A 17176-nucleotide genomic window follows, 5' to 3' on the forward strand; every position below is an offset into this window, starting at 1 on the left:
GTGGAATTAAAGGGAAAAGCTCAAGATGGGGCAAGCATGGGACTGGACAGACACATTGCCTCACAGAAAGACAGAAGAGAACCTGTGATGTCTAAAGTTGTTTTTTAAGTTTTAATTGTTGTACTTAAGAGATCAATAAAACAGGCTGAAGAAATGGCTCAGCGGTTAAGAGCACTGACTGCTCTTCTGAAGGTCCTGAGTTCAAATCCTAGCAACAACATGGTGACTCAACCATCATCTATAATGAGATCTGATGCCCTCTTCTGGGGCTGTCTGAAAACAGCTACAGTGTACTTATATATAATGAATAAATAAACCTTTAAAAAAAGAGAGAGCTCAATAAAACAAAAATGTCTCTAATCTGAAAGCCCCACTTGCCCAAAGAAAGATAGCTTCCTGCAATGCTGGGGGCTTCTGTTGGTGTGAAATAACAAACCCTGAGTTTCCACTTCTGCAAACAAGCTCGGTGGCCCCAACTGCCCAGGTTGTGTTTGATGACACATAGGCAGGAAGTATGTCAGGATGTATGCTTGATTCTGATTGGACAAAGACAGGAAGTATGTAGCCTTGTTTTTGCCCTTAGCCTATGACTAAAGTCGTTCAGGACATACTGGGTGAACCTGACCAGTGGCCATTGTCCTGGCTAGTATCTAATAAAGCTTGTTTCGAATTTGTCTTAAAAACGATGGTAGTGGTCTTATTCTCACCTAGTAGAATTAACGTTTTCTGAAGGTCCAATGAGATCAGACCACCCACTCAAATGCTAAAGCTGAAACTTCACTCTGTGAGTGACTCTGGGGCTGAAGGACTATGTAATGAGCATAGTAAAACATGCCTTTTAAACATGTAAAAATAGCCTAGTCAGGGCCCCACGACACCCAAGGCTGCACCTGATAACTAGCACTCAGGGCTACTACTCACTCAAGATAACCAGATGCAACCCTAGAACCCAACGATGCCCACTGCATAGCATATCAGCAGAGGCCAAGAGCACTGCTCTGGAGAGAAGCCAGCTTGATCTGCCCAGTGACTGAAGAGTGCCCCCCTGGATCCTGACCCTCGAATCACAGACTTTTGTTAGAGACTGGACCTTGGGGAGATACAAGGTCCTCCCTTAGGACTGTAGCTAAGCATTTAGAGTGTGAACCTTATGTGATGACCTTCGGCACAATAAAATATAACATGTTATACCAACTATGTCTATCTATCCTCTTGCTTGTGACAGGCCATCTCGGGAGGTACACATCTTGAGATATTCCAAGGCTCTGTGGCATGCTTTTGGTTTTGTGGACATTATTCAGAGAGAATTTCTGTGCAGAAGAAAACACTAAGCATCTACAGAGGCCTGCCCTGGTAAGCCACAGCAATGTTCTGTGGTTTCTAGTCTGTTGGGATCCTGATCTGGGATGTGGAGGGGTTTGGCAGATCCCAATGCTCTCCTGTCCACCTGATTCTGTTTGTTTGGAAATTTTTGTCTGTCTGGTTTGTGTGTGCACATGGCTCTGTGTTTTCTGGTGTGTCCATACATTTTGTTGTAAACCTGAGAGCTGAGATAGAAACAGGTAAGGATCAGTTGAAAATATGAATGATAGTGGCTACCAGATGTTTTGTTTCAGACTGGTCTTCTTTGAAGGTGTGAGTTGTCATTGTTCTGTGTTTAACGATTTTGTTTCTGTTATCTCTGCCACTGCCAGCTACTTCTGCCAACCATGGCGGCTCACCATGGTGGCTTTGACAGCCAGGGTTTGAAATTCCTCTCTAGGCTTTCTAGTCACTGGACTCAATTGAGCAGAGATTCAAATGTCTTTTTGGTATGGATAATCTAAAGTTGCTTTATGCTGATTTACTTTACTGAAAAGTTGGATCTGAAGCTGGGTTGTGGCTCTCCTTCCTCTTGCCCAACCATGCTTCCTTAAAAGCCTCCTCTCTGTCCTGTGTGAGGTGAGTCACCTGACTCTGTGACAGGGAAAAGAGGGTGAAACAAAACAGCTAAGAAAATATTCCATTTGTTTTGTTTAATTGCCTAAGACTTTTGCTAAGATATAAACCCTATCTCAAGATTTGTAAGACTGCTGTGTGAACTTTCTGCCCCTTAAAATTTATGCGTTTGTTGGGTGTGTTAAACTCGGTAAAATCTGTAACAAAAAATATTAACTTCAAACTTTTAACAAGGGGGTTTGATTGTTAAAAATCTATACATGGGTTCTTAAAGGAACCATGTGGTGTGACACCCTCTTCAGATGTAAGCAGCACATGGCTTGCTCCCATCTTATCCACTCTCCTCCATTGGAATGGAGGCATCTACACGGTTGGCAGCTACCTGTGCTAGGGTTAGAGAGGATGAACACCACATGATTTCACTGCCATCTTTATTAAACATGGTATAAATCAACCAAGGAGACAACAATGGGTCTCCAAGATATTTTGGATGATAATTGTCCTGAAAATAAAGTCATAACAACTAGGCTTATGAAAGAAAGTATTTAAAAACAATGCTTTTAAATAAGGTACTGAAGCTACAGCTCCATGCATTTATATACAAGAATGTACCTTGTGCTGGTGGCCTAACTCTGTAATGTAATAGTCACTCAGGTGGGATTGGTTTTAAAGGCATGAAGGGGTCATGGAGAGCAGCTGAGACTTGGCACTGTGTGGCAGGGCTGGAGTCCTGTTGAGCCCAGGAGAGGCTACTGGTGAAAATGCAGCCCAGTTACAATGGGGGACCCCAGCAGTTTTGAAGGTGCCAGTGCCATATGATAGCCACCAGGAACAACAGCCAAAATGAAGCAGAGCTGTCTGGGGCCTAGCTGACAGGCAGTGCGCGCTGCTGAGGGTGACATGTGTGTGTGCATGCCTGTGGGTATGTGTGACCTGAGCTCCTTGAGGAAGCACAGAGGACCTCAGATATTGAGCACTGACTTGTCATACTGTTGGAGTTTGGTTTTACCTTGTCCCGATTGTGGTTGTGCCCCATTTTTCTCTCTTGATATAAAAAGGGGTACCTTATTTTTGATATTGAAGGAGCCTATGGTTGATAGATTGTAAACTTCCTTAAAAGGAAGTTTAGGAGTTTTTAGAAATTTTAAATTAAAAAAAAAAACATGGACTTTTTTTAAGGAACAGCTTTTAAAATATTTAAATTTATAAAGCTATGGTACATTTAACGTTATTATGACATCTTTATTAATATGTAATCTTAATATAAAGAGTGAGGCCACAGCTATGAGCACCAGAAACTGGGATCTTCCTGTCTTATGATGCAATGACCTAAGCAATCTGTCAAGAAGTCCATAGAATGTCTCTCCTTACCTAAGGTCTATGTAGGTGAACAGACACTGACTTTGGAATGTATGTCCAACCTCTCTGTCTTTGATAACTCTCTTAAGCTTTAGTTATTTTGATAAACTGAGTCATATGAGAAACTGTGATATTCTGTAATGTTGTACTATAAAAAGACCAGGAAAATAAAGTTGCCCATCTCCCCATGGACTGTATTCATGATTTAAAGTTTTATTTTGATACTGAAAGTGCTTCATTTCAGAAACTCTTATTTTTTAAGGCTCAAAATAAATAATGCTATAAAATTCTAATCTTATAAAAGCTACTAACTTACTGTAAACTGTTAAAGATAATTAAGACATGCAAGTTAATAGTCAACCACCTCCTAAAGGATCAAATTCTTTAATGTGCTCAGAACTATGCTTGTACCATGGTAAGTTCAAATGTACATATACAATGAAAGCCTTTATTAGCCCACTGCGTATGTTTTCAAGGTTAAACCAAAAGCTAGTAACTAAACCTGAAGCTTGTTTAGCTCAGATATCCTAAGCAGATTAGGGTCCTCAAAATCTTCAGAGATCCCCTGAATATGGCATTTGAAATGTTTAATGGAAACGGTTTTCCATGGTAGACAGAAATGCCAGCTCCTAGTGGTGACTAAAGAAGAATATGGGGCAGATGAGGCTGCCTGGACTGTGGCAACCCTGGCTACTGGACAAAACTGTTGCATGTCTCCCTGCCACCAGGACCCTATCCAAACTGTGAACAAGCAGGACACTGGGGAGTTGATTGCCCCACTTTGTCTAGACAAGGCATGCCAGTCCTCCAAGTTCCTCCTCCACAGGAAAGTCTCTCAGGTCTTCTGGGTCTGGTAGCCAAAGACTGATGCTACACTGGGACCTCTGGCCCCCAACTAAGCCATGGAGACCACAAGAGCCTAGGGTAGCCATCTAGCTAGCAGACGAGGCTCTGTCATTTTACTTGATATATAGACCATTTGGATTATAAATCCTTCTATAATTTCTCCTTCTCAGATCTCCGATGGCTTCAGTGGCTAGGCTACCTGTAGCTTTGTAAGTTTCACAGCAGCAGACAACCAGCTCTTTCCCCAAGCCTGCAGTTACTTTCTTAGTTCATTTCATATACAAAAGCCAAGCCTTGTTTTTTCTAGAGCTACTAGATCTCTTATTCAGAAAAAAAGTAGGCAGGTTTGCCTTGCTAACAGGCATCATACTAAAAGATAAACAGGTTTCAGGTGTAACTTTTTAATATTCTTTTATTTAAAGAAATAGTAAAGTATTGCCGAACCGTTACAGCTTCCAATAACAACAGAGACGTATTATTTATTAAGACCTTATAGTTTAGGCTCATTCCCAACTAGCACATATAACTTAATTAACCCATTTATTCTAATCTACATTCTGCCATGTGGTCTGTTATCTCTCCTTTGGTTCTGGTACCTGTTTCTTCCTCCATGTCTGGCTGGCAAATAACACACACACACACACACACACATGCACACACATGCACACACATGCACACACATACACACACACACACATGCACACACATGCACACACATGCACACACACAGACACACGCATGCATGCACCTGTAATTCTTTCCCAGAGTTCTTTACTCTGCCCAGATGTTCCCCCTCTTTCCACTCTTGCCCTGCCATGGGCTGTCAGCTCTTTATTAAAGCAACCTCTGAGACAGGTGATGCTTCATAAAAATAACAATACTAAAGTCCAGACAGTTCTTAGCACTCTGCTGGTACAGAAACCAATGTTTGAATAATACAAAGGCAACCTTTAATTAGTGCACAAGAGATTATCCTGACTGCTCTCAGTAATCAACCACTTGTGTCTTATGGAAAATGATTAAATCGAGGGTGGGGGACTTAAAGTTTATGTAAGTTATGAGGGTCTAAGAAAGTAATTTCTGGAGATATGAAAACTTAAGTTATGAAGGTATGAGGAGAAAATTATTTAAGGTATATGAAAAATGAGAAATTCAGATTTCTTTCTCCTTCTATGTGAAGGAGCATTCCCCAGAATGCTCGGGGCTGTTTGTCATGTAAGATAACAAGCCACATGATTTTGCTTCTGTAAACAAGTTTGGTTGCTTCAACTGCACAGGATGTGCTTGATCACAAGCAGGCAGGAGGTACCTCAGGATGTATGCTGGCCCCTGACTGAACAGAGACAGAAGGTACATACATAGCCTTGTGGGGTTTGCCTCTATAAGCATCTGAATAAGTAGTTCTGGCATACTCTGGGATCCTGAGTATGGACCTGACCAGTGTCCATTGTCCTGGCCAGTACTTAATAAAGCTTGCTTCAAATTTGGCTCAAAATTTGTGGCTGTGATCTTCTGCTGGCCTGCAGGAATTAACAAAACACTGTGTTCCTCTAGCTCACAGTCCCCAGGGAGACAGCCCCCATGCTGGACATTGCACGACTGCAATAACCTGCTTACTAGCTTTCTTCCTTCTTCTGATTCCCTTCCTGTTTGATTCAAATGTGAAATGCACCGCAGGGACCCTTGTGTTTGAAAACCCGGTCTTCAGCTAGAGGCTCACTAAGGAAGGTTGTGAAATCTTAGAGGGTGGTGGCTTAGAGGAGGAAGTGAGTTCATGTTGGGGAGAGCCTTAAGGTTTGATACCCTGGCTTCACCTGTTGCTCATTCTTTTCTGCTTCTGAGTGTGGCTATAATGTGCCTGCACCCTCTGCTCCCTGTCACTGGGCTTCCTCACCGCACGATGGACTGTATTCCCACAAACTGTAAGCCAAAATAACCTTTCCTTCCTTAAGTTTCTTCTTGACAGGTTTTTGTTTGTTTGTTTGTTTGTTTGTTTTTTTGTTTTTTGTTTTTTTTACAAGAACAAGAAAAATAAGAACATTCTTCCCCACTCCCTCAACTGCTGTACTGAGGTCGCCTCCCACATAAACTACTTTCGCTTCACTTCCTGTTTCAATTATATATTGGAGATGTTGATAAATCAAAAAGGTGTCACACTAACAGAAAGGACTTTCCCCCCCAGAGGATATGTGGCAATATATTGGGGACATTTTTTGTATGTATGTCATAATAGTTGGCGGACAGATGACTGTCATCAGGTAATGAATAAGGAATATGGCTTGTTGAGATTTTAAGAAAATGTCAGACGAAAGAAAAGTTCTCTTCAAGTCCAGCTTGGTGAACCAATGAGGTTGTCGGAGTTAATTACAGAAGCGTACATGACCCAGAGGAAGTACCGCCACTGGGAAGTCTCTGAGGGGAGTTACGGGCAGCTATGTTCCCAGAGAAGCCTTATTCTGGTCAAGTGTGAGGACTGGAATCACAGTGAGGAGAGGCTACTCCTGAGGATCTCACAGGAGCTCCATGAGCCCACCCCTCTCTGGAGAGAGTGCTAACAGACCTGATCTGTGGGTCATGATACTGAATCAAGATGGCGATGACCCTATCCGACACAGTGGAAACGGTTACACTGTACTGTTCATTAAACTACAATGCACAGCACAGTCCACACAAGAATTCCCAGGGCTCAAATGCCAATTGTACCTAAGAGTGGGAGATCCTGACTTAATGTACCTGGGGCTCATGGCTCATAACCTCAGCTCAACACATTACCATAGAAATCAGGTAAATGTCAACTTTGGAGAACAAGCTCATATAGGTGATAATCCAGACTTCAATTTTCCCTCTGTTACAATAAAGCAGGGATTATTGGGGGTGGGGGATGTCATGGTGAGCCAGCCCTTAACTATCTGTGAGGGGAAAATTAGCAATTGAAAAGGGGACAAAGTTGGTGCTGGCTTAGGACAGCATGGGGCAGGATTGGTAATGTCAGCATTGTCTTGGAAGTCCCAATGGCAGGGCACCTGTTATGAAAATTCTCACACACTCATACATTTAACCACTGAAGTACAACTAAATGTATGCATTAGGAAGCTGGAGAAAAAGCTCAATACATAAAGGCCTTGCTTTGAGGACCTGAGGTCTATCCCTGGAACATGGGACAAGCATACTGATGCACACAAGGGGTGGAGACAGGTATATCTTTAGGGCTCACTGGCCAGCCAGCCTACCTGACTAGGTAAAAGGAACCCCTGTCTTAAAGGAAGCACATCCTGAGACTGACACCTGAGGCAGTCCTCTGAGCCAGCCTTGTACAGACACAATACTTGCAAAATCAAATGAGGTAAGTAAAATAGTGTTGTGGTCTATTGTCTTGGTTACCCGTGATAACATACCTTGACTAAAGCCACTGAAGGAGGGAGGGTCTTATTTTGGATTATACTTCCGGAACATGTCATCGGAAAGGTAAGGGAGGGGTAGGAGCAGGAGGCTTACTGGCCACCTTTCACCCACACTCAGGAAGCAGAGAAGGACAAAGAGCAAGTGGAACAAGGCTATAAAATATCAGGGCTGACCTCCAGTGACCCATTTTCTCTGTAATGAGCTATATCCAAAGGGTCAACAACCTTTTCAAAGAGGCCACCAGTGTTCAGTATTCTTAGGGTGGATATTTCATATTCAAATGATAATTGTATTGGTTACTTTTCTGTTGCTGTTATGAAATACCATGGCCTAAGTATTGTTCTTCATCCTCTGCTTCCAGAGCATGGACACAATCGATGTGACCAGCAAGCACCTGCTCCTACCTCCAGAAACAAGTTGTACTAATTACAATGCTGTGGTGGTTAATTTTGATTTTCAGTTTGACAGGACTTGGATCACCTAGGAACTCTGAGTGTGTCTGTAAAGACATTTGTAAGGAAGCTTGTCAGAGGGGACATGCACTCTGGATGTGAGCTGGCTAGGAGTTCACCGTAGTGGACTATATCCTCAGACTACAGGCAAAATAAAAGCCCCTTCCTTCTGTACATTACCATTTGGGGGCGGTATTTTATCATCATCACATCAAGAAAAGTAACTAATACAGAAATATTGTTACTGAGCAGTGGAATGACCCTCTATTAACCTGACCTTAAAGATCATAGACTTGCAGAACTGGAAGGTGTGAAGAATGTGAAGAGTTTAATGGGTCACCCACTGAGGGCTGGGGGGGTTGGAAGACCAGAATGCCTGAAAAAAAAACAAGCAATGGAAGCACAGCTCATGAGGTTTCAGAGAAGAACAAGAGACTGTGCTATGTGACCTTTGTGTCACATGTGTGCCAAGGACATAGCTGAAAGTTCTTGAGAACATGAGGGAAACTAACTTCAAAAGTAACAGACTAATTTGTTTGATGGAGGCACTTTCAAGACAGGAGAACAGTCAGGTTGTGGCATAGCTACTGCTTGCTGTCCTTATCCAGGTCTACAGAGAGCAGAAAGGTAGGAAAGAGTGAGGTTTAGTTAAGTTTCCAACACGGCGAGGGCCCACCAAGCAGCGGCCATTGTTACAGACATTGCTATAAGAGAAACTCAGCTCTGCACTAAGGTAACTAAAATGCAAATTAATTTGAAAGAAGAGGGCCTGAATTGAGAGTCCCACCAAAGGTAAAACAACTGCCTACAGAATATTTTCTCAGACACAACACCAAAGGCACACAGAAGCTGCTTCAGTTCTGAACTAAGGGACCTCATTGCAAGCTGCCAATGGAATTTAGCAATGCAACCCACATGGTGCTGTTTTTTTTGCAAGCATGCAAGAGACAAATGTGAGGGAGTCAAGAAGGCTTAGCTGAGGTTGTAGAAATCCACTGAGTCAAGCCGTGTCTGTCAAGGCCAACCGGATAGGTTGTCATGGAGATTAACAATACCAGGGTCATAAGACACTGGCTAAGGAAAGGGTGGCACCACGCCCAGAGATAGGTTATGTGTGCCCCATGTGGAAGAGCTGGAGGAACGACGCTGCTGAGGGTGTTGGAGGCTGGATGATTCCATCTTGACGCTAGATGCGAAGCTGCAGGGTCTGGCATTTGCTTTCCTGGGCTTTGGTCTCAGTTTGGTTCAATCAGTGGCCGGTTCCTCCCTATTAGAATGGGAACAATTACTCTGTGCCGCCATATATTAGAAGTGTATCGCTTTTGTTTTTAAACAGTAGCTCAGTTAAGAGATTGTTTCAGAAGACACTATACACTTACATTTCTGAACAGGAAATAGAAGCTGGAAACGGAAGCACAGAAATGGACTAAATAGGAAGAGTAGGATGGCTTGCCTGAGATGGGCACTTGCCACCAAACCTGACAATCGTGTGTTTGATTCCTGAGACCCACACAACTAAAGAAAACTGACTGCCACAAGAGACTCTCTGACCTCTGTGTGCATGCTTGGTGCCCGCACACTAAATAAACACACGAATGAGCAGATTGTTAAAAATGAGAAGGATAGCTAAATGCATACTGCATTATGGAATGAAGCCTCCTGGCTCCAGGACCAAGAATATATAATGCTGTGTTTGGGGTGATGTTGACAGGAAGTAGATTCGTGATGGCTCTTCAAGATTGTCAGTTTCACAAAACACAGAAGCACAGCGGAAGCAAACCTCTGAAAGTATTAGTAAAGATATACATAGCAAGGTCTTACTGATGAAAAAGCCAGCCCTGCGTATGGATGGCACCATTCTATGGGCTGAGGTATCAGGCTGAATTAAAAACAGGATTGGAACCCTTGGAACTCACCTCTCTCTGCTTCAAGACTGTGGACACAATATGACCAGCTGCTTCAGGTTTTTGCTGCTATCACTTTGCCAAAGGTGGCCTGTCCTCCCAAACTGTGAACCAGAATAAATTCTTCTGTCCTTAAGTTGCCTTTATCAAGTGTTTTGTCACAGCGAGGAGCAAAGTAATGAATACACAGTTTCATAATTAGTCGAAAGGCAATTATGGATTATATAATTAGCGGTAAGAAGGTCTCCCCTTCTTACTCTTTCAGAAATGCCCGCATGCATTTTGTTCTGCTTCCAGATAGATTTTAGAATCAGCCTCTAATTATGTGAAAACTCCTGCTGATGTTTTGCTTGAAAGGGTCTCATTATATAGATCAACTTGGGAGGCTTTCGTCCCCCACCTACCTTGCACACACAAAGAATGAGTGCCCACACCATTCGGAATCCAGGCATGCGCAAGGGCGGCAAGCCAGACACTCAGCTTAATCTGTTTTCAGTTTCCCGTCTTCCTCCCAGGTTTCTGCTTGTCGTTCCTGAGACTGCGTCAATTCCAGAGCCAGCTTCCTCCTCCTCTTTTTTTTTTCTTAAAGACTCTTTATTCTATTTTATGTGGATGAATTCTTTGCCTGCACATGTGTACCTGCACTACATGTGTGCTTCATTCCTGAAGAGGTCAGCAGAGGGCATCGCACCCCCTAGAACTAAAGTTGCAGATGGTCGCCCAGCATCATGTGGGGGCTGGAAACAGAACCCTGGTCCTCGGCAAGAGCAGTAACTGTTAACCACTGAGCCATCTCTCCAGCACCTCCACTTACTATTTTTTTATTTATATCTAATATATTCCTATAACAAGTACATATTATTATAACAATCAAATTAATATAGTCTTTTCTTTTTTTCCCTTGGCATTTGCTTCAGGATCAGTATACAGTGTGTCTTTGGACTTCTTTAGTGAATCAGTTATATGCCTGGCTTGAAGAGCCCCATTCACAGAACCTTTCTGAGTGCAGCACTGTGGTAGCCACTGCTACTTCGTGCTGATAGAAAAGGCTTTGAAATAGAAAGTGACAAATCAGCCTCCTTTCTGGAGCTGTATTCTATGAGTAATTCTGAGGAAGGCAGTCCAAGATGCTGGAGAGAACACTGCACACGGAGCAGCACCCAGTGTGCAAGTCTGTTGTAGCCACTCTCTAACCCAGGATTACACACACACACACACACACACACATGCACGCACGCACACACACTACATACACATACACACTACACACTGCACATACTATACACACACACTACACACTGAATATACTACACACACATACACATATACAAACCACATACACATATACAAACCACATACACATATATTACACATACCACATATACACACCACACATACAAAACACACACACCTCACATATACACATGCATACACACATACTACAGGCAAACAACCTACACAACACACATACACATACCTACCCATACCACACACAGGCACAAAACACACATACAACACAGACACCTCACATATACACATGCATACACACATACCACAGACAAACAACCTACACAACACACATATACACACCTACCCACACACACAGACACAACACACACACACACAACACACACATACAACATACACACACACACACACACACACCACGCTCCTCCTTTCATACTCTTGCGATAAATATTTCCCTCATCTTTAAGCTTCCTCTGTGAAATGAGGAAGCTGGCCAAAGCGTGCTCTGCACATGTTGTAGCACCTGATGAGATTGTAAATTCCACCCTCCCTACACTAGCACGGTAAATCTTAATTTCAATCGGATTGGTTTGAGAAATGCCCAGTGTGTTAGTAATGAACAAGTAAGTCTGCCTTTGAGGGTGTTTCCAGGGACGATGAAATAAATCTGAGGGGCTCTGACCTACTCAGTGAGCTGCCCCTTGATGGATCATAGTATACTGATGAAAGGGGCGTGGGCCTCCTTGGAGAACTCGGTACTTGCAGTGTGTCTTTGGACACTGCATCTTGCCTTGACCCCCTCCTGTAGTCCGTTTTTCTCCTTCCTGGTGGCCATTAAGTGAATGTCTAGTGACTGCCTCTCACTGTGGACGGACATCGCTGAAACTATAAGGCCCAGACAAATTGCCCTCTTTATTTCTGTCTGGTATTTGGTCACAACAAAGAGAAACTGGATGTGGTGGTGCATACCTTTGATTCCAGCACTTGAGAGGAGGCAGAAGCAGGCAGGTCTTTGTGAGTTCAGGGACAGCCTGGTTTACATAGAGTACCAGATTAGCCAGGGCTACCCAACTGAGAAAATACAATAATACAATGTGTCTAAGGCTTCCTTCATACCTAGCATGGAGATAACCCTTGGCTGCAATTGGTGTTCATGTATCTAGTTGTGGTAAGGCAGAAACTTCTTGTCTGAGGCCATGTGGTAAGTCCACAGAGGGGATCCCAATCCAAAGCTTACTCCAAAGCTCTTACACAGGGAAAGCTGTCTGTGCACTGCTCACATCCCTACTCAGTCCCCACTGTGGCAGAGGTGAGGCGTGCCTGGTGAGGAAGTGCCTGGCGAGGTAGCTCTCTTACTGCAGAAGGCCCTGATCTCACTCAGTCTTGCTGGAATGAATTCTTCTAGTGTGGCCAGTCCACATGCTTGGCCATCTCTTCAGGTGGGATTTCCTTTTCTGTTTCTCTCTTACATTATTATATAGCAGTGGAGGTGGGGTTAGAGGAACAGGCCAAACAGACTGGACCACGTGATCTTGGGATTGAGCCTCTAAATGTGAACTAGACAAACCTCTTTAATAAGCACCCAGTGTTGGTTCATCATTAGTGACACAGAGCAGGCTAACACACCTCTCAGCCTTCTCCGGCCTCAGCAAGTGTCAGCCATTCTCCCCTGGAGGGCTTTCTCTTGTTCTGGAAGATCCAAAACTAGAAGGAAGCCAGTCCCTGGCAGCGGCTCCCATCTGGTGACAGATGGGCATGAGGTTGGGGGAGATGAGCTTGCTTGGGGGTGACGCTGAGGTGTGTGCTTCCCATTCCTGTCTTGGTTTCTTCTCTTCCCCCGTTGTCACTTCCAGAGACACCCCCGCCACTGCCCACATCACTACAGGATTTTGTATACTCACATTTTTGTCTCAGGATTATTTCCCTGGATCTTAAACCACCGCAGCCCTGCTCCGGGCAGTGCTGTCATCAAATTGGACATAAGTTTGGTAGAAAACACTAACTGACATTTTGGTTTTAGGTCCTTCTGATTTTTCTTCTACTTTGTTGTGTATAAACCTGGTATCTTGTGGTCTGTACGTCAGAACCAAGAGTTAGGGGCTCTGAGGTGTGCAGAGCTGTGGTGGCTTCAGAGACCTACGGACTCTCAGGCTACCTCTGTACACTTCAGAGAGACCTATGGAGTCGCAGGCCACCTCTGTACACTGCCCATGGTAAGTGATGGATTACTAAAGACTATCTGTAAACGCCAAGCTCTGAGATTCGGATCCCAGGATTTCAGGTCTTCTAGTCCAGATAATCCAGGTAGACTGGCTGAGTGGAGTGTGTTACTTTGTAGCAGATAAGCCACAGAGGGGCAGGTGGCAGGTGTGTATGTGGAGCCGGGGCATTAAAGGGCCTGTGGCTGGCCAGGACTGCTTCTTAACAGGGAAACTTTTACATATGTATTCCCCTGATTTTAGTTTAAAATTTTTCTTTCTCTCTGTCTCTCTGTCCCTGTCTCTGTCTCTCTGTCTCCTTCCCTCCCTCCCTCCCTCCCTTTTTCTTTTCTTTGCGTGTGGATTTAGGTGATTTCTTTACTCTCCACCATTTTTTTTTTCTAAAAATAGGTCTCTCAATCAACCTGAAGTTCATCAGTTCAGCAAGATTAGCTGGCCAATAGGTTTCGGACTTCAGCACAGTTTACAGACAGCGCATGCGTGAGCGCTGGGGCTCGGAACCCGGTCCTTGAACATTTGTACAATGGACATGCGGGGATTCCCCCACCCCCAACTCGTAATCACTTCTGTTTATAATCACTGTGTTTTAGCAGCAGGGGCATTATAAAATGCTACTTCCTCCAGCATATATTGGTGGTAGGAACCATCCTTTATCATTCGTTTGAGAAATCTGCACAAAGGGAAGAGGTCCTCTAGCTCTAAGGACAACACAACGAAAGCCAGCATTTTGATCTCCTCCACTGATATTCCTCTGTGACTGTTGCCTGCCGTCAGGCCTGGCTTCCATGTTAATTTTTTCCATCTGCTTTGGCTGCAGGTAATTTGGAGACACTGACGTCATCGGACCATCTGTTCAGTAAAGCCACAGCAATGCTTTTTTCCTGAGCTGTTTATGCCTTGACAGCTACTTTGGGCTATTTTAATGTACTCCGGGCAGGGACCACATTGTGTTTCAACTAGCTCTTTAACCTACATCAGAGTTAGAACGGAAGTTAATTCTTTTTGTAATCATTAAAAAAAATAAGTTATAAATAGAAGTGCTAGCACTCATCGTTAATCCCAAAACAACAACAAAGAAAGCAATGGGTGCATATGCATTTGAGTATTAGTGGTCTCAGGAACATACAATGTGACTTTTTTTCTCTCTCTCCTCCAGGTGACTTCTGACAGACTCAGTTTCCCCATCTGATCACTCCAGATTTGCCTGGGCCTGGTAAGGCACATGCTGAGTAAATTTAGTAACTTGGAATGATCAGGTTTTCTTTTGCTAAGGCATTCCTGAGGAGGCCTTACAGACTGTGGTGCCTGTTCTTGGTTGTCAGCCTAACATTTAGAAAGCACTAAAACATGAATGGCTGGACAGACCTGTGAAGGAGTTTTTCTTAACTAAATCATTTGAAGTGGGAGGAGCCACATTTATTTATTATTTATCTTTGAGTTCAGAAGACCTACGGGCCCCACCTTCTGCTGGGAGTCTGTATAAGGACATGAAAAGAGGAAGCATTTGCTCTTTACCTGCTGGCAAGTCCATTCCTTAGTGGCATCGGAGCTGACTTCGAGATTCCAGTGTACGCTGAAGACCAGCTTTGATATGCAGTTCCATGGACTGAGCAACTACTGGATTCTTGGACCTTCTGTTGGTAGACAGCTGTTGTGGAGTAGCTGGACCACAGCCTGTAAGCCAATCTACTAAATCCCCTTTCTATACAGATATAGACTCATTCTGTAAGTTCTGTTCCTCTAGAGAACACTGTCTAATATGTATATATGTATACTTTGCAGTCAGTCATCTTCCTGGGCCCCAAAACAATGGAGATATGTTTACTTCTTCCTTAAGAGAGATTCCAGTGGACTGCACAGAGATGGAGTTTTCACTCCTTAAAACCCCGAGGATATGTAGCACCTATCACATTTTCTAGAGGGCTAGAGATATCTCCAGAATGTAGTAGATATTTGTTCTATAATAAAGTTTTTTTCTGGGAAGATGTAACACATTGTCTACTTACCTCACATAGGAAACCCACAATAGAAAGAAGTATGGACACCACCAAAGTCTAACTTGGCAAAACAATGAATCTTATTGGGGTTGCTTACAGGCATCTAGGTAAGGGGTTATTTAGAGGAACAGAAATGACCCAAAGAGAGCTGCACCATGAAGGCCCACCCCAGCATGGGTGCCGTCACAGAACTGGGAGCCTGGAGCACAGTTCACAGCCTACAGCAGCTCAACAGTTGGAGGGTGACCTTTCCAGGTGACTCTGGTCTCAACTTCTTCCAGGTAGCTCAGCTGGCTTCTGCTTCTTCCAGGCAGCTGGTTTGATGTCAAGAGTCTTATCTGCAGATCCCTGTAGTTGGTCTGAGAGGGAATCTCAGCTTCTAATGCTCCCTCCCTCTGGGCAGGGAGGGGCCTGGTGAATCTGGTCAGTTTCAGGGATTTCCTAAATCTATATTGAGTTGTTTACTTTCCTGTTTAAGAAGTCTCCTGTAGGATAGAGTGTTCCAATAGTAGAGGAAGCTGCTGTGTAACAATATTTTCTTCCAAATTCCAATACGTGACACTGATAGTAAATATTAAAACAAGAGCCCATCAGACTTATTTGTGGGACACAGTGCACCACAAATCAGTGTTTGTTTGTTTTCTGAAACAGATCTTAAGACAGAACAAGTACAATGGACCTGAGCGATTATCAGGTCCCTGCTTCAGCCAGCTGCTATGTGCTGAAGCCCCACCTCCCTCCATCTGCCTAGATGCTACTCTCGGTTTCCATATTAAAAAGAACAGAGGACTTGGTCTGGCTTGAACTTGCACTGGGCTTGTGAGAGCTGTCATTACCTCTGTGGACGCTTATGTCCAGCTGCCCTGTTTTGTCCCGAGGATACAGCTTCTTGCATTCATTCACAGCCGCTGGCTCTTAAATCTCTCTGTCCATCTTCCACAATGATCCCTAAGCCTTAGGCAGAAGTGTGGAGTACAGATGGCCCAGCTGAGCCTGCAGGTGCTGAAGGCTCTAATTCACTGCACCTTGGTCAGTTGTGGCCACTGGGGCGGGGGGGGGGGGGGGGGAGGAGGGAAAGGAGAGAGAGAGAGAGAAAGAGAGAGAGAGAAGAGAGAGAGAGAGAGAGAGAGAGAGAGAGAGAGAGAGAGAGAGAGAGAGCTTTCTTTAAGAGCATTAATTAACCATTGTGATAGTTTGTATATGACTGGCCCAGGGCTTGGCACTATTAGGAGGTGTGGCCTTGTTGGAGGAAGTGTGTCACTGTGGGTGTGGTGCTTTAGACTCTGTCCTAGATGCCTGATAGCCAATCTTCTCTTGTTTGCTCTCAAAACAAGATGAAGAACTCCCAGCTCCTCCTGTGTGGGAGGTGAAAGGCAGCCTGTTTTCTGGTTGGGCTAGGTCTAAACCCCAGTGATCCTGCAAGGGCATTTGTCAGGCTCCTAGACACCAAGCTCTTGACACAAGGCCACAGCTCTCCATAATTCAGTGGCCATCAGTCACATAAGGGCAACGTCCCAAGCCCCTCCACAGTTGGAAGATGTGACCACAGACCACATAGCCTTAAGACAGATTTCCATTTTAATTGTACCTAAAGGCCTGAAGGGCTTAGCCAATTAAGCTCTCCTTCCCAGACACTCCTCCCTGCAAAAGGTGTTTAACTTCAGGCCTGCCCTGAGAAAGTGGGGTACAGTTTCACTCATCCCAATTCTCTGCCATGACAATAAATGCTTTAAAACCATGGGCTGCCTCTTCTCATTGGGATCTGCCATGGGGAGCAATGGAGCAGGCCTTTGTTTATAGAGCCGCAGAAG

The 17176-nt window shown here is 44.1% G+C and overlaps 1 long non-coding RNA gene across 3 annotated transcripts; it reads left to right on the forward strand.

Moving 5' to 3' along the window:
• The first annotated feature begins 1295 nt into the window (after positions 1–1295).
• LOC127692922 (uncharacterized) lies at positions 1296–15343 on the forward strand. Of its 3 annotated transcripts, none has more exons than XR_007979541.1 (4): positions 1296–1353; positions 14525–14581; positions 14812–15044; positions 15151–15343. It is a non-coding gene; the product is annotated as an uncharacterized LOC127692922 (long non-coding RNA). The 3 variants fall into 3 exon arrangements; XR_007979539.1 differs by lacking the exon at positions 1296–1353 and adding an exon at positions 5421–5493; XR_007979540.1 differs by having other exon boundaries at positions 14525–15044.
• The last annotated feature ends 1833 nt before the right edge of the window (positions 15344–17176 follow it).

Source organism: Apodemus sylvaticus, chromosome 9 (genome assembly GCF_947179515.1).
Source record: "Apodemus sylvaticus chromosome 9, mApoSyl1.1, whole genome shotgun sequence".
NCBI lineage: Eukaryota > Metazoa > Chordata > Mammalia > Rodentia > Muridae > Apodemus > Apodemus sylvaticus.